The 25,651-nt window shown below is 36.2% G+C and overlaps 1 pseudogene; it reads right to left on the minus strand.

The window, feature by feature from the left end:
- Nucleotides 1-7: 7 nt before the first annotated feature.
- Nucleotides 8-24,425, minus strand: LOC141337864 (uncharacterized; annotated as a pseudogene).
- Nucleotides 24,426-25,651: the final 1,226 nt, after the last annotated feature.

Below are 25,651 nucleotides of genomic sequence, written 5' to 3' on the forward strand. Positions count from 1 at the left end.
AGAAAATTCAACAGACAACAAAAATGAAGAACACAAGTTTGATACTTGAAGCAACTCTAGTAAAAGTCTTCTCACACTCAAAGCCCATATAATCTCTCACACCAGTGTGTCTCTTCTGATGAACTTTTAAAGTCTGCAGATGTGAAAAACTCTTTCCACATACAGAACATGAATGTGGTTTCTCCTTTGTATGAACTTTCAGGGGATCCTTCAGGTTTGAAGCCCACATTGATCACATTCATGCAGCTTCTCTCTAGTGTGGATGTTCATGTGTGTCTTAAGGTTTGCTGGTTGTGTGAAATTCATGTGGTGGTGTATTTGGTATATACTCCATATCTTAATAGTGCATCTGACTCTGATCTAAATAGTTCTGTCTTAAATCATACAGTATTTTCATCAGTCAGATGTGGAAACTGATTGGTCGATAACTTTTGACAATGTTTAATTCAGGGGTAAAAAGAATTAATATGTAGGGCATTAACACAGAGAGTTTTGTTTTGTGACAAAGTTTGAGTTTTGTGCAAGAACAAAGGAAATCTGTGTGTGAATGGACCCATCTACATTCATGCTACAATAATGTGCTCTCGATATTTATATTTACATTTTTATTTATTGGTTTGCTTTTTTCTTACTATAAACACTAAATCTGATTAAATGTTTAAAAATGTAATTTTTTTCAGCCTCACTGATGAAGGGTTAAGAATAATCACCAACCTGTTTGTTCTTCAGTGTGTTTCATTCTGCAGGGACCTGGATCTCTCATGTTCTCACTGTCCTTCAATAAACTCTGTCTCTGCAGATTTCACCAGGAGGTGCTTTGATACTTACTGAAGATGAAACAAAAAAAAAAAAAAAAAAAAAAATCAGCCTCTTTTTCAGCTTAAAGAACATTTTGAACCTGTAAAAATCTTATAAAACCTTATAAATTATAATATAAATGATAAAGCAAAACTGTAAAAAAAAAAAAAATGTATAAAAGTTTACAGTTAAAAAAGGTTACAATATAAATAAATCATGTGAAGTGAAAGCAGACAATGGCTAAACCAAATTATGATCATGTTGACACATTTTTACAAAATAAGGTACAATGATCTACATTAACAAAATATAGTCACATCCAAAGTTTCTGCAGTGAGAATAATCCAATGCTTGATCAACTCCACAATTAAAATATTACATTAAAAACATAAAATTAGCATTAATATACTGTAATAAAAACCTAATATACCAATAAAAAACACCAGGAAGTTGTTTTAAAAGCAAAAGTGAAATATAAATGTCAATTTCTCTCAAGTGTCACAGACTTTTCTTCAGTTTCCGGAACAAGAACAGATTACATGAAAAAACACTATCTACTTTATTAAAGAGTAAACACACTACAAGTGATACACATGCGTTATAAAAAAAAAAAAAGTGTCAGGAGCCGACTGAACTTCGATAAATGATCCACAACGACTAGAATACAAGTGTTCCCGTCAGAAGGGGGAAGGTCCGTCATGAAATCCACTCCTATGTGTGACCAGGGACGGTTTTGGACGGGCAAGGGATGGAGCTTTCCTGCAGGTAGATGCCGGGGAGTCTTTGAGATGGCACACTCCTTGCAGACTTGGAAATAGCGCCTCACATCCCTCGCCATGTCTGGCCACCAGATGTGCTCTGTCAGCAGCGAGATCTGGCTGCTGGAGTGGCGACGGCTGGAGGACTGTACCAGTCGATGGGAGCGACGAAGATGTTTCTCAGGAGTATTGGCTTGGATGTCTCTGGAGAATCATGGAAGTCGTGGAGTCAAGAGAGGGCATCTGCACGGATATTTTTGGAGCCTGGACGATAGGTTATTTTGAAGCTGAAACTGGAGAAGAACAAGGCCCAGCATGCCTGCCATGGACAAAGCCTCTTAGCGTCGCGGAGGTACTGCAAATTTTTGTGGTCCGTGATCACTTGGAACGGGTGTTGAGCTCCCTCCAGCCAATGCCGCCACTCCTCCAGGGCGAGCTTGATGGCCAATAACTCCCGGCTGCCGATGTCATAATTCTTCTCCGCCGGGTTGAGCTTCCTAGAGAAGTAAGCACACGGATGGAGACGTGGAGGAGTACCGTGGTGTTGGGACAAGACAGCTCCGACGCCAGTAGTGGATGCGTCCACTTCGACCACGAATGGATGATCTGGATCTGGATGTGTCAGGAGTGGAGCTTGGGTGAATGCAGCCTTGAGGGACTGGAAGGCTCCGGCAGCTTCCTGAGTCCATTGGAGAGTCCGAAATTTCCCCTTGAGTAGGTTGGTTAATGGAGCCGTGAGAATACTGTTAATGTTGATGAAGCGACGGTAGAAGTTTGGGAAGCCAAGAAATCTCTGGAGTTCTTTTATAGTGATGGGTTCTGGCCAGGAGACGACTGCTGACACTTTCCCCTCGTCCATGCGAACACCTTGCCGATCAATAATGTATCCCAGGAACTGGACGGACTGGAGATGGAACGAGCACTTTTCAGCCTTGAGGTATAACTGGTGCTCATGTAGGCTTTGGAGGACCTCCGCAACGTGCTGGCGATGTTCGGCCTCACTCCGGGAGTAGATCAAAATATTGTCGATATAGACGATAACAAACCGATGTAGAAACTCCCGGAGTACCTTGTGGATGAAATTCTGAAATACGGAGGGGGGCGTTGACCAGACCATAGGGCATGACAAGATATTCGTAGTGGCCAGTTGGAGTCACAAACGCGGTCTTCCACTCGTCCCCCTCACGTATTCTCACAAGGTCATACGCGCTGCGGAGGTCCAGCTTCGTGAAGATCTTGGCTGATCGGAGCTGTTCAAGGGTCGCAGGGACGAGAGGAAGTGGGTACCGGAACTTGACAGTGCCTTGGTTCAGAGTCCTGTAATCGATGAACAGCCTCAGCCCACCATCCTTCTTGGCCATGAAGAAGAAACTGGATGCTGCGGGTGATGTGGAGGGTCGGATGTATCCCTGGCTCAGAGCTTCTTGTACGACTCCTCCATGGCCTTAGTCTCCGGAAGTGATAACGGGTAGATCTTACCTCTGTGAATTGGAGCATCTGGAACTAGGTCAATGGCACAGTCCCATGGCCGATGTGGATGTAGCTGGGAAGCTCTCTGGGGGCAAAATACATCTTGGAAGGACGAATAGTATTCTGGGATCTGGACAGATCAAGAGAGGATGGGATTGTGCTTCACCAGCCACGGGCACCCTAAGAGGATGTCCATGGATGCGCCCTCCAGAAACAGAAACTAAATTGACTCCTTGTGAAGGACTCCTATTTGTAGGTTGATGCTCTCACATTTGCGATGGACCCGAGTACGAGTGGTGATTTTGCTGGTTATGGGTTTGATTTGTTAAACTGCTGATGAGGCTTCAGTTCGGAGTTGGAGCTGGCGACAGAGGGTGCCCGAGATGAAGTTGCCGGCTGACCCGGAGTCGATGAGGGCCGTGACTGTAACAGAGAATGATAGAGAGGACAACTGAACATTGGTACTCAGAGGGTGAAGATTTTCTATTTCGGAACACAGACCACTCACCAAGGAACGGACGGGACGAATGGGGCAGTTGATACGGATATGTCTGCATGCCCCACAGTACATGCACAAACCCCGGGCCAGCCTTCTATGTCGCTCAGCAGATGATAGTTTTCCAGCTTCCAGGATCATAGCCTCTGGTTCTGGAGGAGCGGTTGACTCAGGCGAACGGAGGAGTGCAGTTGCAGTGGTGTCAGCGTTGGCGTGATATGATTGAATACGGTCAGAACAGCGAAGTGATTGTTGGATGAATTTTTCTAGACCCATTGAGTCGTCCAATGCTGCCAACTGGAGACGGAGCTTGGGTTCCAAGCCGAGCCGGTAGGTGGTTAACAGCGATCTCTCATTCCATCCGCTGGCAGCTGCTAAAGTACGGAAACGTAAAGCATATTCTTGAGTAGTCATACTCCCTTGTTTTAAATGATAGAGCTGTTCTCCTGCGGAGATCGCTTCATCTGAAGTGCCACAAACCTCTTTAAAGTGAGCGATGAAACTCTGGATGGTGCTGGTCGCTGGCCCGGCTTGGCGCCAGATGTTGTCAGCCCACTTCAATGCGGGTCCGGTGAGCAACGAAGTGATGAATGCGATTTTTGACTGATCTGTTGGATATAAAGCAGGTTGCATGGTGAATATTAGCGAACAATGGAGAAGAAATCCGTTGCACTCCTCTGCCCCGCCTGAGTAGGGCGCTGGTCGAGCCATGGGACTGGATGGAACGGGTGCCAAGGAAGTGCTGTGTTCCGGTGGAGCTGTGGGACACGGTGTTGTGGGAATAGCATTGGAAGGTCCCATTAAAACCTTTCGGAGTGAATCCACAACCTCTTGAAAAGGATCCATTGCTCCGCCGATGCTGTCTGTAGGTCCGGGCTTCTGTTAGGGAAGCAGACTGACAAGACAGGTGAGTGAAAACGTAACAAGGTTTATTGAGTTTCAGCAGAGCAATGTAGATGGTGGCGTGCAGAACCGGGTAAGTTAACTGTCCAGAAGTTTGATGTAGTATGGATGTTAGACAGATGGCTGAAGTAGTTCTTTTCCCTTTTTGCAGGAACGAATGTGGGAGGACGTCGAAGGAAGGACTGGATGCAGGCTTATGGCACACACACACACTGGAGGCAATGATCAGCTGACGAGACAGACTGGACTGGGAATAGACGACAAGACAGGTAAGTAGCCACAGGTAAGTATTCAGAATACCTCGAGAACTTTGTTGGAGTCCTGAGTGAGTCCGCTTACGAAGTAACGAGCCCGGACACTGGTGACTGTGTGTGGTGTGCTTTTGTATGTGCCGTGATGATTGCGTGCAGGTGTGACTGATTAGTATTCAGGTGAGCGTGATCTTTGAGTGAGTGAGGTGGAAGAACCTGGCCAATCCGTGACACTGTCACAAAAACAATCACATGTATTCAATCATAAATTAAATATTGAAAAACAGAACAATTTTAATTAAAATTTTCATATGGTGCATATTTTTAACAAAATGCTCCTATATAGTGTTCATTTTTCAAGCTGACTAACATTTTTTGGTAACCGAATGTTTTTTTCTGTGGTAAATGTGCGCTACAATGTTGCGTTCATTAACTGACTTGATTTAAGATCCAATATCATTTGGTAAAAATTAGAATCCATTAAAAACTTTGATTTAAAATCGATTTAAAAAACATATTGTATTAAAAACTAATATCGTATCAAAAACAATTTCACTCAACACTGTTACAACAAAATTTCCATTTATTTCATCTCCTCCTTTTTAAAACGAAAGCATTTAAAAAATGGCAACAACCGATAAGTCACATCAATTGAATGCTTTCTAGAGTACAAAAATAGTGAACAAGATATAAATAAATATATAAACAAAAGCCCAGATCATACTTAGTTTGGCTTTCTGGTGTTGAATGTTTATCAAACCTCATTTCACTGACCATTCGATCAAAACAAGAAAATTAAAGACAGTTTTCAGAGTTTCAGTATTTGTTTTGTATCACAAAAGATTTTAAACATGTTTTTAAACATTGAAAGTCTCCCCTATATTATTCATTGGTTTATGTTTTTTTACTACTTCAAACGGTAAATCTGATTAACTGCTTTAAACTTACTATAAACAAACTACAAGTGAAACATGCTTTATAAGAGAGCTGAACAAAAACAGTAATGAAGCATAATGATCTTGAATCTTTGAACTGATCTGAATCTCACAGGTAAAACTTTCAGGTCTTGAAGAGGAACTTTATTCACTGTGAAAACTCTAGATGATGTTTCTTAGTCCTGTCTCTCACTCTGGCTGGTTTGTCAGATTTTAATCCTCTATCCATTAGTGTCACGATTGATGAGGATGAAACCTCAGACTTAAAAGTGCTGGATCTATGATCTACTTATGGTGTATGTTTATTGTATGATTACGTAAAGTTGATGAACGACTGAAACTCTTCCCACATTCAGTGCAGTGATATGGTTTCTCTCCAGTGTGGATCCTCTCATGTGTTTTCAGGTCTCCTGACTGACTGAATCTCTTGTCACAGTGTGAACACTTGTAAGGTTTCTCTCCAGTGTGGATCCTCTGGTGTCGTTTCAGATGTTCAGCTGTAGCAAAAGTCTTCTCACACTCAAAGCACATATGAGCTTTTTCACCAGTGTGTATCTTCTGATGTAGTTTTAAACTCTTTAGCCATGAAAAACTCTTTCCACATAAAGAACATGAATGTGGTTTCTCCTCTGAATGAACTTTCAGGTGATCCTTCAGGCTTGAAGCCCACAAAAATATTTTTCCACATTGATCACATTCATGCAGTTTCTCTCCAGTGTGGATGTTCATGTGTCTCTTAAGGTTTGATGATTTTGTAAAACTCTTCCCGCACTGATCACATGTGAAGGGTTTCTCTCCAGTGTGGATCCTCATGTGAATGTTGAGACTCATCCTGCTTTTCAAACTCTTTCCACACTGAGTGCAGGTGGAACCTTCCTTGTCTCTTTTTTTCAGTGAAGGAACTCTTTCCGTCTGTGAGAGAGTTTTTTCTCTAGTTTTTCCATGATGATGTTTCTGCTCTTCACTCTCCTCATTCTCCTCCAGCAGAGCTAAAATGAGAGTAAAATGTTACAATATAAATAAATCATAAAAATGAGAGAAGTGTGAAAGCAGACAACAGCTATGATCTATTTTATGTAATTTTATGAAATTAACAATTATTTATTTAATTAATTTGATTAATTTATTTTAATAAAAGCTTGGTAATTACTAAAAAGGATTTTCAAATCTTATTTAATGCCTTTTAATGCCCTTTTTAATGCCATTTCTAACATTTTTAATGCCATACGCAACCAATAACTACAGGGCTTGAAATTAACTTTTTTTTTTTACCTGGTAGCACTGGTGTCCCCAACTTCAAAAAGTTAGGAGCACCAAAAAATGTTTAGGAGCACCCAATTTCTTTTTAGTAATGCGCCGATCTTGATTCTTCATGGTCGATTCTGATTGCAGATGTTTTACAAGCAAGCGGGCTGATTCTGAAAGCCTTTTTTATATATTTATTTTATGCCTTAAGCAAGGGACAAGAATGAATGAAAATATGAGTACATGAACAAGATGTTTATTTTCTCTGTTATAGGTACAGCCATTTATTAGAGGCAACCACTGCATTTTTAAACAATCTACAGTAAAACAACAAAAAATAAACAACACTTCTTTCTTACTCCTATAGACAATGAACGCAGGCATGATCAAAGTAGGTTACTCTTTCAATATTCTAAGTGCAAACAGAGACCGAATTTTTTAAGCATGACACAGAGCTACAGACACTACGCAACTTCTTATAGCCCACATAACAGCCTAGATATTTTATGTAGCCTAATTTGCGCGTATTGGGGAGTTGCTCTCTAAACGCAGGGTATTAAAATTGCTTTTGAATGCGTGCGCGCATTTTACTTTTGGTTTCGTTTTAAACTCTAGACGGCGCGGAGCGTGCATTCTACAATACAAGAGATTACTTTTACAAAACCATTTGAAAATGGATGGACACCAACAGGATTTTGAAAAGCATGTCCCCAGTGGAAATTACGCTCCTGCATGAGTGGAACTCTGCCGCTGAGTTATCATCTGATGTGAATGTATGCTGCGTTGTACAGTATATTAGACGGAGGCGGCAGAATTGTTTCTGACAGAATGTACGCTGTAACACGAAATATAGCAGATTTCTTCCAGAGCAGACTGTGGAGACCTTTAAATTGTCCAAATCAAAAGAGAGAACGGCGAACCTGTTACTGTCTCAGCTCACAACAGTCTGTGCAGTAGTTAGACTAGCAAAGGTTTGTAAAGCAATGAAACCAAGTCGCAACACAATTTCTCGCACTCGCACAAATGCTCCTAAATATAATTTGAGGTTGCGCAGATTAAATTTAAATTTGCCCAAAACGGTCGCATTTTCGAGCCCTGAACTAAAACGGCTGTGTTATGAATGCGTGTATATTACTGTATAAAGCCTTGCGGTCTTACAATGAGGCAACAATGAACATACATTACTCTGCTGAACCTAATTAGAAATGGATCAGGAGACAGCTTAAAATGTCAGCGATTATTTGCAGATTTCAAAATGTCAAATATGAAGTCTGAATAGAAAAAATTAATAAACTTCGAACTCTAAAAGGCTAAAACTGGCCGCTCACACAATTTTGCACCGACCAGAAGCAATTACCAAACTGGCTCCGTGATCATCCTTCGCGACAGTAAATCAAAGTTATTAATTATACAGGCGACATTCAAGATACATTGTTAATATTTGTTTCTTCAACACTATCTAATGTTTTAATGCCTGTTTAAAACAATTTAATGCTTTTTAATGCAATTTAAGGGCTTAATTTTGGCAAAATCAATTTAATGACTTTTAATACTTTTTAATAACCCACAAAAACCCTGTACAATATGACTGAACATTATTAAATTATAAATAAATTATAGATCCATGTTTGATTGTCAAATGAATTCCAGGCTCAGATCTCTATCAGACAATAAGAGATCACACAGTATTTTCATCAGTAATTTGTGTAAATCTGATTGGTTGATAACTTTTGACAACTTTTAATCCAGGGGTGAAAAGAATTAATATCTAGTCATGAACACAGTTTGAGTTATGTGCAAGAACAAAGGAAATCTGTGTGTGAATGGAGAGATTATACTCATCTACTTTCACGTTACAATAATGTGCTCTCAACATTTCTATATTATTATTTATTGGTTTGCTTTTTTCTTACTATAAACACTAAACCTGATTGACTTTTTTAAAATGCATTTTTTTTCAGCCTCACTGATGAAGGATCAAGAATAATCACCAACCTGTTTGTTCTTCAGTGTGTTTCATTCTGCAGGGATCTGGATCTCTCATGTTCTCACTGTCCTTCAATAAACTCTCTCTCTGCAGATTTCACTTCTTTCTGATGGTTTGATGCTTGTACTTGTAGGCTGAAATACAAAAAAAAACAATAAATCCATTATCTATTATTATTTATCTTTTCTCTCATTAATATACCAAGGCACATAAATATAGAAAAAACATAAACAATTAAGACATCAAATATAAACAATGTAAGAATTGAAAAAAGTGAAAGAATAAACAAGCATATCAATATAATTTTAGAAATGTGCAACTTGGGTAGAAAATAATCCACCAATGAATTCAGTTTAACTTCATTTGTTTATGCTTTAAATTTGTGTTTTATATGAAACATGGTTTATCACAGATGAATAAATAAACACTGCTGTGATAGTTGACTCTTGTAATGTCACAATAGCTGATGATGTTGTTTAAATCTGTTGACACCAATCATAGACTGTAAAAAAGATGGACGACGCGTCTCCGCTTCTTTCACTATAGAAAAGTGAAGCCAAAACAGCTCAATATGGCCGCTACCATTTTGGGAAAATTACGTCATTTGGAGCCAGAGCATGCGCAGTAGAGGTTCGTTTGGAGCCAGAGCATGCGCAGTAGTGTCGTGAGGCAGAGCCGCGGTGTCAAAGTCCCGCCCAAACTCCCGCAGACCCAATCGCACGATCACAATCATGACACCACACCCCATTTTTATAGCATCAAATAACTACTTAAAAGCGAACTTATTAGAAAAACAAACACCTGCACATGAATCAGCATTATAATAACTACTTTCCACAATGGAAATCATGTTTGGAAAAAAATTATTTGAAGTGTAATTCGATTATTTAGTTTGGCTCACGTCCCATTAGATTACATGGAGAGGGCGGGGTTTATGACCTATACTGCAGCCAGCCACCAGGGGGCGACTTGGAAACTTTTGGCTTCACTTTTCAGGACACCTACGGCACGCTTGACACCAATAAAATGAGCTTAATGTGGTAATTAGAAGTCATCAGCATAATGAAGGTGAAAACAGGATCTACTGAAAATAAAACAAAGAGGATCTGATCATATTGATGAGCCTCAGACTATAAACACTCATTAAACAAGCCATTCAGGATCAACAGCAGATCATCTCACTTTATTCTGAGTGTTTGCTGGTAAAAGCTCATCTTTATCAAACTTGTCAAAATAAATCCGAATAAAGTTTGAATATTATTTACAGCATTCATAACAACAAAGTATTTCCCAACATCTTACCGTTTTCTATGTGAGGAGAAACAGAAAACCATCAATTGATGCTGACAGTCGATTTAAATCATAAAACTCTGTGTAAATATAAGTGTTAGCAGACACACACATAGCACTGAACCTGATGAAAATAATTCAGATATGATTCTGTAAAAGTGTTGCTTAAACAAACGGTATAAAATGTATTTTACAATAAAGTGAAATAGCGTGAACTGTTTACCTCAAAAAACCGCCAAACTGAGCGCGCGCCCGCGAACGATGACGTCATCACCGCGAGGCGAAACCAACCGTAGATGATCATAAATATGGAAAGATCTCACTTTATTCTGAGTGTTTGCCGGTAGAAACTGATTGTTTGAGTCAGAATATATGATGGAATCCTAAAGTGCTCTATTTCTCAACTGATGCAAGAACAAAAAAAAAGCCCTACCACAAATATAAAATATATTGACATCTATGTTTATCAGACATTATGATTTGTCCATCTGGTCCATCAAAGGTATAAAGTGTATTTTACAATAAATATCGTGAACTGATCGCCTCAGAAAACTCACTAAAGCGCACGTGAGTGATGACGTCATACCAACGGTAGATGATGATAAACGCGCCAAATTCGGTTTAAAATGGCAAAATATACATAAAACAACGTATCAAACTAAATATTGGTAAATGGTGACTGATGCAGACAGAGAGTCAGGTGTGCAGTGAAAATAGTTTATTAAGCATTTAAAACATTTAATTTTGGATGGTTTTGGCAAGTAAAAGTATGAAACTATTCATTTGAGCTGTAAGAAAATTCAACAGACGGCAAAAATGAAGGATACAATTTTGATACTTGAAGCAAATGTTAAGTAAAAGTGGAAGTCTTTGACTAACAAGCATCTCAAGTAAATAAAAGTGAAGATGGATCAGATGCAGTCCTACATGACAGCACATCTTATCTATCTGCAGAAGAATAACTACTGAAGATGAAAAAAAAACTGCCTCTTTTTCAGCTTAAAGGACATTTTTAACCTGTAAAAACCTTGTATTTGAAGAACATTTTGAACATAAAATGAAACTTGTGATCAATTAATATAAATGATAAAGCCAGATATCACTGATGGAATTGCTTTCTCCTTAAAATGAGTTTTCAGTAAAAGTATGCATCACAGAAACAACAGTTGGGACAGCCTTTTTTGAACCCAGACATCATTGATGGAACTGGTTACTGCTGGTAGAGATTTTTTTCAGTAAAAAGTACACATAATACAATATTGTTCTGTGAGTTGATTTGACTCTCAGATGAAACTGCTGCTCCTGAAGATGAAATTTATTCACTATAAAAAGATGATGTTTCGTTGTCCTGTCTCTCACTCTGGCAGTTTAGGACAGATTTTATTACTCAGTGTCATATAATGTCATGCTTTGCAAGGTTGAAACATCAGACTTAAAAAGTGCTGGATCTATGATCTACTTACGGTGTATGTTTATTGTATGATTACGTAAAGTTGATGAACGACTGAAACTCTTCCCACATTCAGTGCAGTGATACGGTTTCTCTCCAGTGTGGATCCTCTCATGTGTTTTCAGGTCTCCTGAGTGACTGAATCTCTTGTCACAGTGTGAACACTTGTAAGGTTTCTCTCCAGTGTGGATCCTCTGGTGTCGTTTCAGATGTTCAGCTGTAGCAAAAGTCTTCTCACACTCAAAGCACATATGAGCTTTTTCACCAGTGTGTATCTTCTGATGTAGCTTTAAACTCTTCAGCCATGAAAACCTCTTTCCACATAAAGAACATGAATGTGGTTTCTCCTTTCAATGAACTTTCAGGTGATCCTTCAGGCTTGAAGCCCACAAAAATATTTTTCCACATTGATCACATTCATGCAGTTTCTGTCCAGTGTGGATGTTCATGTGTCTCTTAAGGTTTGATGATTTTGTAAAACTCTTCCCGCACTGATCACATGTGAAGGGTTTCTCTCCAGTGTGGATCCTCATGTGAATGTTGAGACTCATCCTGCTTTTCAAACTCTTTCCACACTGAGTGCAGGTGGAACCTTCCTTGTCTCTTTTTTTCAGTGAAGGAACTCTTTCTGTCTGTGAGAGAGTTTTTTCTCTAGTTTTGCCCTGATGATGTTTCTGCTCTTCACTCTCCTCATTCTCCTCCAGTAGAGCTAAAATGAGAGTAAAATGTTACAATATAAATAAATCATAAAAATGAGAGAAGTGTGAAAGCAGACAACAGCTATGATCTATTTTAAGTAATTTTATGAAATTAACAATTATTTATTTAATTAATTTGATTTCGAATTGTGAATTAGATCAACTTCACAATTATCTTAAATAATATTAACACTGATAGCCTATACAGTAATGGTGCAGTTCTGAAAGATGGGTATTTAATTTATTTTACTAAAAGCTTGGTAATTACTAAACAGGATTTTCAAATCTTATTTAATGCCTTTTAATGCCCTTTTTAATGCCATTTCTAACATTTTTAATGCCATACGCAACCAATAACTACAGGGCTTGACATTACCTTTTTTTTTTTTTACTTCGTAGCACTGGCGCTCCCAACTTCAAAAAGTTAGGAGCACCAAAAAATGTTTAGGAGCACCCAATTTCTTTTTAGTAATGTGCCGATCTTGATTCTTCATGGTCGATTCTGATTGCAGATGTTTTACAAGCAAACGGGCTGATTCTGAAAGGCTTTTTTATATATTTATTTTATGCCTTAAGCAAGGGACAAGAATGAATGAAAATATGAGTGCATGAACAAGATGTTTATTTTCTCTGTTATAGGTACAGCCATTTATTAGAGGCAACCACTGCATTTTTAAACAATCTACAGTAAAACAACAAAAAATAAACAACACTTCTTTCTTAGTCCTATAGACAATGAACGCAGGCATGATCAAAGTAGGTTACTCTTTCAATATTCTAAGTGCAAACAGAGACTGAATTTTTTAAGCATGACACAGAGCTACAGACACTACGCAACTTCTTATAGCTCACATAACAGCCTAGATATTTTATGTAGCCTAATTTGCGCGCATTGGGGAGTATATTAGATGGAAGCGGCAGAATTGTTTCTGACAGAATGTACGCTGTAACACGAAATATAGCAGATTTCTTCCAAAGCAGACTGTGGAGACCTTTTAATTGTCCAAATCAAAGGAGAGAACGGCGAACCTGTCACTGTCTCAGCTCACAACAGTCTGTGCAGTAGTTAGACTAGCCAAAGTTTTGTAAAGCAATGAAACCAAGTCGCAACACAATTTCTCGCACTCGCACAAATGCTCCTAAATATAATTTGAGGTCGTGCAGATTAAATTTAAATTTGCCCAAAACGGTCGCATTTTCGAGCCCTAAACTAAAACGGCTGTTATGAATGCGTGTATATTACTGTATAAAGCCTTGCGGTCTTACAATGAGGCAACAATGAACATACATTACTCTGCTGAACCTAATTAGAAATGGATCAGGAGACAGCTTAAAATGTCAGCGATTATTAGCAGATTTCAAAATTTCAAATATGAAGTCTGAATAGAAAAAATTAATAAACTTCGAACTCTAAAAGGCTAAAACTGGCCGCTCACACCATTTTGCACCGACCAGAAGCAATTACCAAACTGGTTCCGTGATCATCCTTCGCGACAGTAAATCAAAGTTATTAATTATACAGGCGACATTCAAGATACATTGTTAATATTTGTTTCTTCAACACTATCTAATGTTTTAATGCCTGTATAAAACAATTTAATGCTTTTTAATGCCATTTAAGGACTTAATTTTGGCAAAATCTATTTAATGACTTTTAATACTTTTTAATAACCCGCAAAAACCCTGTACTATATGACTGAACATTATTAAATTATGAATAAATTACAGATTCATGTTTGATTGTCAAATGAATTCCAGGCTCAGATCTCTATCAGACAATAAGAGATCACACAGTATCTTCATCAGTCATTTGTGTAAATCTGATTGGTTGATAACTTTTGACAACTTTTAATCCAGGGGTGCAAAGAATTAATATCTAGTCATGAACACAGTTTGAGTTTTGTGCAAGAACAAAGGAAATCTGTGTGTGAACAGAGATATTATACTCATCTACTTTCACGCTACAATAATGTGCTCTCGACATTTCTATATTATTATTTATTGGTTTGCTTTTTTCTTACTATAAACACTAAACCTGATTAACTTTTTTAAAATGCTTTTTTTTTTTCAGCCTCACTGATGAAGGATCAAGAATAATCACCAACCTGTTTGTTCTTCAGTGTGTTTCATTCTGCAGGGTTCAGGATCTCTCATGTTCTCACTGTCCTTCAATAAACTCTCTCTCTGCAGATTTCACTTCTTTCTAATGATTTGATGCTTGTATTTCTAGGCTGAAATACAAAAAAAAGCAATAAATCCATTATCTATTATTATTTATCTTTTCTCTCATTAATATACTAAGGCACATAAATATAGAAAAAACATAAACAATTAAGACACCAAATATAAACAATGTAAGAATTGAAAAAAGTGAAAAAATAAACAAGCATATCAATATAATTTCAGAAATGTGCAAGGTAGAAAATAATCCACCAATGAATTCAGTTTAACTTCATTTGTTTATGTTTTAAATTTGTGTTTTATATGAAACATGGTTTATCACAGATTAATAAATAAACACTGCTGTGATAGTTGACTCTTGTAAGGTCACAATAGCTGATGGTGTTGTTTAAGTCTGTTGACACCAATAAAATGAGCTTAATGTGGTAATTAGAAGTCATCAGCATAATGAAGGTGAAAACAGGATCTACTGAAAATGAAATAGAGGATTTTCAGCACATCTGATCATATTGATGAGCCTCAGACTATAAACACTCATTAAACAAGCCATTCAGGACCAAATCTCATCTCACTTTATTGTGAGTGTTTGCTGGTAAAAGCTCATCTTTATCAAACTTGTCAAAATAAATCCGAATAAAGTTTGAATATTATTTACAGCATTCATAACAATAAAGTATTTCCCAACATCTTACCGTTTTCTATGTGAGGAGAAACAGAAAACCATCAATTGATGCTGACAGTCGATTTAAATCATAAAACTCTGTGTAAATATAAGTGTTAGCAGACACACACATAGCACCGAGCCTGATGAAAATAATTCAGATATGATTATGTAAAAATGTCGCTCAAACAAACGGTATAAAATGTATTTTACAATAAAGTGAAATAGCGTGAACTGTTTACCTCAAAAAACCCGCCACACTGAGCGCGCGCTCCCGCGACCGATGAGGTCATAACCGCGAGGCGAAACCAACCGTAGATGATCATAAATATGGAAAGATCTCACTTTATTCTGAGTGTTTGCCGGTAGAAACTGATTGTTTGAGTCAGAATATATGATGGAATCCTAAAGTGCTCTATTTCTCAACTGATGCAAGAACAAAAAAAAGCCCTACCACAAATATAAAATATATTGACATCTATGTTTATCAGACATTATGATTTGTCCATCTGGTCCATCAAAGGTATAAAATGTATTTTACAATAAATATCGTGAACTGATCGCCTCAGAAAACTCACTAAAGCGCACGTGAGTGATGACGTCATACCAACGGTAGGATGATAAACGCGCCAAATTCGGTTTAAAATGGCAAAATATACATAAAACAACGAATCAAACTAAATATTGGTAAATGGTGACTGATGCAGACAGAGAGTCAGATGTGCAGTGAAAATACTTTATTAAGCATTTAAAACATTTAATTTTGGATGCTTTTGGCAAGTAAAAGTATGAAACTATTCATTCGAGCTGTAAGAAAATTCAACAGACGGCAAAAATGAAGGATACAATTTTGATACTTGAAGCAAATGTTAAGTAAAAGTGGAAGTCTTTGACTAACAAGCATCTCAAGTAAATAAAAGTGAAGATGGATCAGATGCAGTCCTACATGACAGCACATCTTATCTATCTGCAGAAGAATAACTACTGAAGATGAAAAAAAAACTGCCTCTTTTTCAGCTTAAAGGACATTTTTAACCTGTAAAAACCTTCTATTTGAAGAACATTTTGAACATAAGATGAAACTTGTGATCAATTAATATAAATGATAAGGCCAGATATCACTGATGGAATTGCTTTCTCCTTAAAATGAGTTTTCAGTAAAAGTATGCATCACAGAAACAACAGTTGGAACAGCCCTTTTTGAACCCAGACATCATTGATGGAACTGGTTACTGCTGGTAGAGATTTTTTTCAGTAAAAAGTACACATAATACAGTATTGTTCTGTGAGTTGATTTGACTCTCAGATGAAACTGCTGCTCCTGAAGATGAAATTTATTCACTATAAAAAGATGATGTTTCGTTGTCCTATCACTCACTCTGGCAGGTTAGGACAGATTTTATTACTTAGTGTCATATTATGTCATGCTTTGCAAGGTTGAAACATTAGACTTAAAAAGTGCTGGATCTACGATCTACTTACAGTGTATGTTTCTTATATGCCTAGATAAATGTGATGAACTGCTGAAACTCTTCCCACATTCAGTGCAGTGATACGGTTTCTCTCCAGTGTGGATCATCTCATGTCTTTTCAGGGATCCTCTCTGACTGAATCTCTTGTCGCAGTGTGAACACTTGTAAGGTCTCTCTCCAGTGTGAATCATCTCATGTGTTTTCAGGTGTTCTGACTGACTGAATCTCTTGTCGCAGTGTGAACACATGTAAGGTTTTTCTCCAGTGTGGATCCTCTGGTGGGATTTCAGTTGTTCAGCTGTAACAAAAGTCTTCTCACACTCAAAGCACATGTGATCTTTCACACCAGTGTGTCTCTTCTGATGTAGTTTTAAATTCTGCAGATGTGAAAAACTCTTTCCGCATAAAGAACATGAATGTGGTTTCTCTTTTGTATGAACTTTCAGGTGTACCTTCAGACTTGAAGCCCATAAAAATGTTTTGCCACATTGATCACATTCATGCAGTTTCTCTTCAGTGTGGACGTTCATGTGTGCTTTCAAGGTTGATGATTGTGTGAAACTCTTCCCGCACTGATCACATGTGAAGGGTTTCTCTCCAGTGTGGATCCTCATGTGAATATTGAGAATCTTCTTGCTCATCAAACTCTTTCCACACTGAGTGCAGGTGAAACTTTTATTTACTCTTCTTTTCTGTAAAGAAATACTTTCAGTCTGTGGGTGAGTTTTTTCTCCAGTTTTGACATGAAGTTGTTTCTCCTCCATTAGACCTGAAATTAAAGTTAAAAAGGTTACAATATAAATAAATCATGTGAAGTGAAAGCAGACAATGGCTACACCAAATTATGATCATGTTGACACATTTTTACAAAATAAGGTACAATGATCTACATTCAAATATATAGTCAAATCCAGTGTTTCTGTAGTGAGAATGATCCAATGCTTGATCAAGTCCACAATTAAAATGTTACATTAAAAACATAATATTAGCATTCATATATACTGTAATTAAAAACTTTTCACAAGAACAATTAAAAATATATATAAAAAAAAATTGTACCCTGGAGATAGAAAGTCCCCCATATTAATTGTGGGACTTTCCCCTTCATTTTAAAACTCTTAAAGTATTTTTCCACTAAGTCTGATGAACTGCTGATAGCTTTAATAGATCTTCAGCTTCATTGATGTAGGATCAAGAATAATCACCAACCTGTTTGTTCTTCAGTGTGTTTCATTCTGCAGGGTTCTGGATCTCTCATGTTCTCACTGTCCTTCAATAAACTCTGTCTCTGCAGATTTCACTTCTTCCTGATGCTTTGATGCTGGTCTTCACTTGTTCTGTAGACTGAAGGGAATATTTCAGCATTTATTGATGAACTGCAGTGGGAGGAGCTTCACTGAAGGAGGAGCAGATCTGCCACAATTAAAGATAAATCAGTTACTACAAACTATTTGTGTAATAATTTACACATTAAATATTAATGTTCACCCATCTATCCATCTAGTGACGCAACCTAATTAACCACAAAGCTTTTATACTAATTCACAACTTATATCTCTTTTTATTTTCATTTTCACATTTAGACATTTATATGACCTCTTTTTAATTTAAATGCACAAGACATCAAATATAGGGGAAAACCCCATACAATTACCAAATATAAACAATGTAAGAAAAAAAGAGAACATAGAAACATAATTTGCAAGATACAAATAAACTGCCAATGGAGTTTAATGGAACAGTTTTTTTTTAACAGTTTATCACAGATTCAGTAAATAAATGCTGTTAACTATATCTTGTAATGTCATTTAATTCTCATTTGCTTAAGTCTGTTGACAGCAATAAAATGAGCTTAATTTGGCAGTTTACGGATCTGAAGTCATCAGCATAATAAATGAGGTGAAAACAGGATCTATTAACATGAAACAGGACTTATATTCTTATATCTGATAATATTGATGAGCCTCAACTATAAACACTCATTAAAACAAGCCATCAGGATCAGCAGCAGATCTATAGGCTATATTTTTATTGTAAGTTTGTTTTTCCATTAGAAATACAGTGTATTATAAATCAGGCTGTATTCTGAAATTATATAAAAAAGCACTTTAACAAGTTACAACACAACAATGACCCCAATCTTTACAGTTTCTGTCCTGTTGAAATATAACATTTAAAGTAAAGAAAACTAATTTTTCTTTGAGAAACATACATAATCTAAAAGAAATAAAGCTAAAAAAAAAACATTAAAATCACATGAGCTTGTCTTAAGATGGATTTCCATTATTTTCCCTAAGCTTTTGGCCAAACACTGAAACAACCATACACAGGGATATACAACAAACAAATACTGGTCGAACATGAGAAGTTCATCCACAAATTAAAAAAGTTTCACAAAAAAACTCATCAAACCAAGGCACTCTTGTGGAAAAATATAAAAAGCCTTTTTTTCACATGGCTTTCCACTTAAAAATAGCCAACGTGCACCGACACATTGAGGCTAACTTGACTTCATCAGGGTGAAAATACATTTTTTTTTTTTTTGGTGTTTTAGAAGTTGATAAACAGAAAAAGCATATCTCCCAGAAGAACACTGTAACTGGAGCGAAATTTCTCTGTTTACTTCACAAACAATGCAGTTATCTAAAATGATAAGATCTAGAAAATAGATTGATGTTTAATCATCTTAAAGGTTGAGTGTAAAATGTCTAAAAATAGTTGCTAATCATTAAGACATGATTTTCACTTTTTAAAAAAGTATATTTTTTACAGCATTATGTGAAGACAATCTCAAACCACTCGCTGAATGCATTTATCAAGCACAATTTAACCCTTTTACTGTAATTTTTGATGAATACTTTTCAGTTGCTTAAAATAAATATAATAAATATGCAACCCTGTTACTCATTCTGAAAGCTTGGACCTCATTAAATAGAAATTTTAATTCATGTAAATAAATGTAATATTTAAAAAAATGGCGTTGACGAATCAAAGTTTTGTCCAAAATGTTTGGTTTTTACTAAAGTGCTCACTATAGTATTTATTGGTTTAACTTATTTCACAGCTCTTATGATTTCAGATGAACTTTTTACAGCTTTACAGCCATTGTGTTCTTCAGCATCAATAAAGAAGCATCAAGAATAAACACCAACCTGTTTGTTCTTCAGTTTCTTCAAGTTTTATTCTGCAGAGTTCTGGATCTCTCAGCTTCTGCCAGCACAACAAACATATATCAAGACTAGATATTGACACAGATTTTATGATTCAATTAATAATAATAAAAAAATAGCCTATTTTTTAAACTATTTATAGCCTATTGACACAGATTTTATGATTAAATTAATTTGCAATTGACTCGTTTAGTTACGTTAATTGTTAAAAAACATGAATCAAACACGATTTTAGTTTTTAGTTCTGCACAAAAATGTCAAGTCGTAGCTAATGACATTAATTAATTGTGGAAAACTCAATGATTTAAATTTGGCAAAATGATTCAAATGCACAATAAATAATTGGTGTTTGATAGCAAACGAACTAGCGATAAACGCAGAATTACTTAACTGAGGTAAATGTAACGTTACCGTTACTGTTTTACTAACATCTGGTTTTCAAAGTTTGATAGGATTTTGATTACATGAGGGATAAGACCATTTGAGTAGTTTATAACTTTAAACATACCTTCTGCTGTTTGTTTTCTGTAGTGTAGTAAAACATTGAAAAAGCGGCTCCAGCGATTTGTCGCGTTACTTTTGAAAACAATAGATGCGCGTTTTGAATTGGAGAAGTTTTATTTATCCGTCCTAAAGGATACCATTAAAATTATACATATAAAAAATTATTAAAATATTTCTTGGCAAGAAGCAAGTAATTAAGCTGATTCACACATAAACTGAAAGCAAAGATCGAGAGCCAGATCGTTCAAGTAAAGATCGCGAAGCATCGGGAAAGAATTATTTCTGTAACACTATAAATGATACACCAGTCGCGCTTTTCTGAAGCATTCAGAGCTCAGGTAAAAGTTAACTTCAGCGACTCACTCTTCTTCACATTTTCTGAGAAATAAATGATGGTGCGTCTGCGCCATCTATTGGACTGGAGCTGTAGTGACTGTAAAGATAATGCGGTTCAATTTGCAATAGATACACTACCAGTCTTGAGTTTTACCAAAAACAAAACAAACAAAAAAAGGTTTTATTTAAGAGAAACCAACGGTATGCTGTAGTTATAATTTGTTGTGCACATAGATAATACATCTAAAATGATACCAGTTTTAACGTTCATTCATTTTATGTACATAATTATTTGTATTTTTATATTAAAATATCTTAATTTTTTCATTCTTATAAATATTTCTCCATTTATACACTGCCAGTCAAAAATCTCTTCTGCTCACCAAGTATTTATTTGATGCGAAATACAGCAAAAGTAGTAATATTGTGAAATATTTTTTAGCATTTCAAAGACTGCTATTATTAATATCACCATTATCAATACTTAAAAGTTTTTTTGAGTAAATTTAAAACAGTTAAATTTTTTTTTTAGGATTCTTTAACATTTACAGAAAGATCCAAAGGCTAGGATTTATCTGAAACAAAAAGCTTTTGTAACATTATACACTATGGCATACTTCTTCTGTTCATCGAAGAAACCTGAAATATTATATTATAATATTAATATTAGAATGCTTTCTGAAGGATCATGTGACTGGGGTAATGATAATAAAAATGCGGCTGTGAAATCACAGGAATGCATTACATTTTAAAATAAATTAAATAGAAATCAAGATTTTTTTTTTTTTGTAAAAAATATTTCAAAATTGTACTGTATTTGCTTTACTTTGGATCAAATAAAAGCAGACTTGGAGACTTCTTTAAAAAAAAACATTTAAAAAATCTTACGGTTCAAAAACTTTGGAGTGGTAGTGTATAAATGGAGAAATGGTAATAAGAATGAGAGAAAACAAAAACAAATATGTATTTAAATTAGGGCTGGGACACGATTAATCGCGATTAATCGCATCCAAAATAAAAGTTTATGTTAACATACTAAATGTGTGTTTACTGTGTATATTTATTATGTATATATAAATACACACACATACATGTAAAGCCTTTAAAAAATACTTATATGTGTGGATAGTTATATTTGTATTTAATTTAGATTATATATAGAATTATAAATATTTTATTTATTTTAATTTAATTTTTATTTTCAGTTTTCTTTAATATACATGTTTGTGTGTGTATTTATACATACATTATATATACACACAGTAAACACACATTTAGTATGTTAACATAAACTTTTATTTTGGATGCGATTAATCGCGATTAATCGTGTCCCAGCCCTAATTTATATACATATAAATGACGCAGTACAGTATATACTCCAAACAAGAGAAACAATCATATAACAGCATATGAACTGGGTTGAATCTGAAAGCAAATGGCTGAAAGACATTTTGATTAAAAACATGCATTCAGAAAATAAATCCATTTTGATTTCAAGTCACTTTAATCATAGAGTGATATGTTATTTACATAGCTTCCAACAGCACTGCAATGTCTAAAGATGTTCAAATCATGTCTGATAGCATGGATCATCAGGTTTGGTCAAAACCTTATTACAGATATAAGTGCTTTTATGCCTGAGAAGCGAAGCGAACTGACTGAAGCTCTTCCCGCATGGAATGCAGTGATACGGTTTCTCTCCGGTGTGGATCCTCTCGTGTGTTTTCAGATGTCCGGTTTGATTAAACCTCTTGTCGCAGTATGAACACTGGAAAGGTTTTTCCCCACTGTGAACTTTCTGGTGCACTTTCAGTTCACTATTCGTGATGAACGACTTCCCGCACTCACCGCATATGTGGTTCTTCAGACCGTCGTGTCTCTTCTGGTGAACTATTAAAGAGCCAAGCTCGGTGAAACCTTTTCCACACAACGAACACAAGTGTGGCTTCTCCTGCGTGTGAATTTTCAAGTGCTTCCTCAGGGATAATGCTGTTAGAAATGATTTATCGCACTGTTCGCAGTGAAACGGTCTTTCTCCAGAGTGAGAACGCAAATGCGACTTGAGAGATCTTGCCTGCGTGAATCTCTTTTCACACAGATCGCATGTGAACGGCTTCTCTCCGGTGTGGATTCTAGTGTGGATTTTAAACGTTTTTTTATTAGCAAAACTCTTTCCGCAGTGCAAACACGAATAGGGTCTCTCTCCGGTGTGGGTTCGCAGGTGTTCCTGAAAGTTTCTTTCGTATTTGACACGCTTTCCACAATAATCGCACGTGAAAGGCTTCTCTCCGGTGTGAACTCTCATGTGAACCTGAAGATTGTGTTTGTAGTTGAAAATCTTTCCACACTGAGGGCAGGCGAAAGATTTTTTCGGCCTCGGCTCTGGTTGTTCTCCAGTTTCGACATGATGGTGTTTCTCCTCTGCTTCATTCAGTTCTTCATTTTCATTGTTCTCATCCATCAGGTCTGTAATTATAAGTCCAACTATAAGGTTATTTAAGTTAAACCATGGTAACCACAAATTAATCATGTTTTGCAATACTAAATAGTTTAACCACGATATTTGCAGTAAAACCGTGGTCATACAAATGTGACCCTGGACCACAAAACCGGTCTTGAGTAGCATTGGTATATTTGTAGTAGCGATAGTCAACAATACATTGCATGGGTCAAAATTATCTGTTTTCCTTTTATGCCAAAAATTATAAGGATATTAAGTAAAGATCCAATAATGTTCCATGAAGATATTTAGCAAATTTCCTACTGTAAACATATCAGAAGTTAATTTTTGACTAATAATACGCATGGCTAAGAACTTCATTTAGACTACCTTAAAGGCAATTTTCTCAATATTTAGATTTTTTTGCACTCTCAGATTTCAGACTTTCAAATAGCTAAATCTCAACCAAATATTGTCATATCCTAACAAACCATACGTCAATGGAAAGCTTATTTATTCAGCTTTCAGGTTACTTATACATCTCAAATAAAAAAAAGACCCTTATGACTGGTTTTGTGGTCCAGGTTCAGAAATGGTTATCAATCCGCCACAGAAACGTTACGCGCGAATTTTAGTAACGTCCGTTATTTAATTTAACGTCGGTTAAACTGTGAACAATCAATAAAAGATTCGCTTTATGAAGGCATTAAGAAGAATTTTCATAAACAAGATATTCTTAGTAACATTCAGTGCATTCTTCATAGGATATTATACTAAGTATGATGATGAACAGACCATAAATAGTATGTTGTATTTTTATTTAGTTACAGCGGAATTCAAAGAGAAAACAGAAAATAATCAGGAGGAAAAGGTGCAGCGGACCGAAAGGACTCTTGTTACACCACGTTACGTTAAAATACAAAGCGTTACCGTTATTGTTCTGACGTTTATAAAGAGAACATGAAGGAAAATTGATATCTCATTAACTTAGACTGACGAATATGGATTATTTGTAGCGCAACATTACAATTTGAAAGGACTTGTTTTGGTATTTCTGAGTGGAACGCCCCCAAGCCGGAAGTTCAAGTGGAATGTTGGAGAGAAAATACGAACTGTCACGCCACTTTTAAAAACGTATTAAAGACAAGTATTGAAATTATTAAAATACCACATAAATTATTTGCACATATCTGATAGCAGGGGCTCTCCAATTAATGAGCAGTTATGTTTTATTCACGCATAAACGCACAGATCGATCTTGGAATTTAAGAATCGAGGTCGTCAAATGAAGATCGCGATGTATCAGATATGTTTTTACTCACCCTAGATGATACACTATTGCAGCCCAGATACAAGTTGCGTTCATCTCATTGTTCTTCTCTCACTTTGGTGATGGGTGACAAACCAATTTGTGGTGCATTTGCGCCTCCTATTGAATGGGAGCGTGTTTTGCGGCTCGACAGACTGGCAGAATCAAAGGGCATATGTTCACCATAAATATATTGTAAAATGTAATTGATTGCTGTGATCACAGCTGAATTTTTAGCATCATTACTCCAGTTTTTGGTGTCACATGATCACTTCTAATATAGAAATCATTCTAATATGATGTTATACTGCTCAAGGAACCAATAGTATCACTATCTTTCAAGGAAAAACACTGACCCCAGATATTTGAACAACACACACATACTAGAAAGGACTTGATTTTCATAGACAATAGTAGAATAATAAAACAAGACAAAGAAAATGGGGGGAAAGAACAGTTCTTTGTGAAATATGCAATATGCTTCTTTAATTGTTCCTTTAAAACGAATTATAATAATAATTTATTGAAATGATTAGCTCCAGTGTTTCAAATAAAAAATATATAGGCTATGTGTTTTTTTTGAAGGAGTAACACGTGCAAAACCTTTGTGTGATTGCTGATACATGGAGAAATTAAAAATTCTTGGCATATGTGCATCATCAGGTACACAAACACTGAGATGAAGATTGAAGCTGTATGAGTTACCTTTCTAAAAAGCAATTTAGTCATGAGTTTTTGGTTATTGGAATTAAGTTTTAATCGAGTTTATCGCATATCACCAACCCCTAAAACAGAACAATAATAGAGTTGACTGAATCAAAATAGTCTTCCAAGTATACATTTGTGTAGCATACTATTCAGTTTATTTGAATGTAAACTGCAGGGAACTTGTTTTTTTCTCAACTGATGAAATATATTTAGTGGGCTATGGGAATGTTTACTTAACCCTTGCTGTTTTGTATCTCTATGAATAAAAGCATCACAAACAACGTATAAATCAACCAGTCACATTAAATATAAAACTATTTGATTTAGATCGGGAGTTCGAAGTGGGTTCGACTTTGGACCGTGTATCGCGAATCATTTGATTACTTTGGATCATTTAGTGAATTGAATGATTCACAATCCGCGCTCCGAGTCCTGATCTAGTTCGCGAATCATTATTCAGATCGGCGCTTCAAATCGTGTATCGCAAATAATTTGATTGAGTCTGGTATTTCAGAGCGAGTTCGCAAACCGGAATCATTTGATTTAGAACTGAATTTTGTAGGGGGGTTCGTGTCCGTGAATTATTCTG

The sequence above is a fragment of the Garra rufa genome, chromosome 7 (genome assembly GCF_049309525.1).
Source record: "Garra rufa chromosome 7, GarRuf1.0, whole genome shotgun sequence".
NCBI lineage: Eukaryota > Metazoa > Chordata > Actinopteri > Cypriniformes > Cyprinidae > Garra > Garra rufa.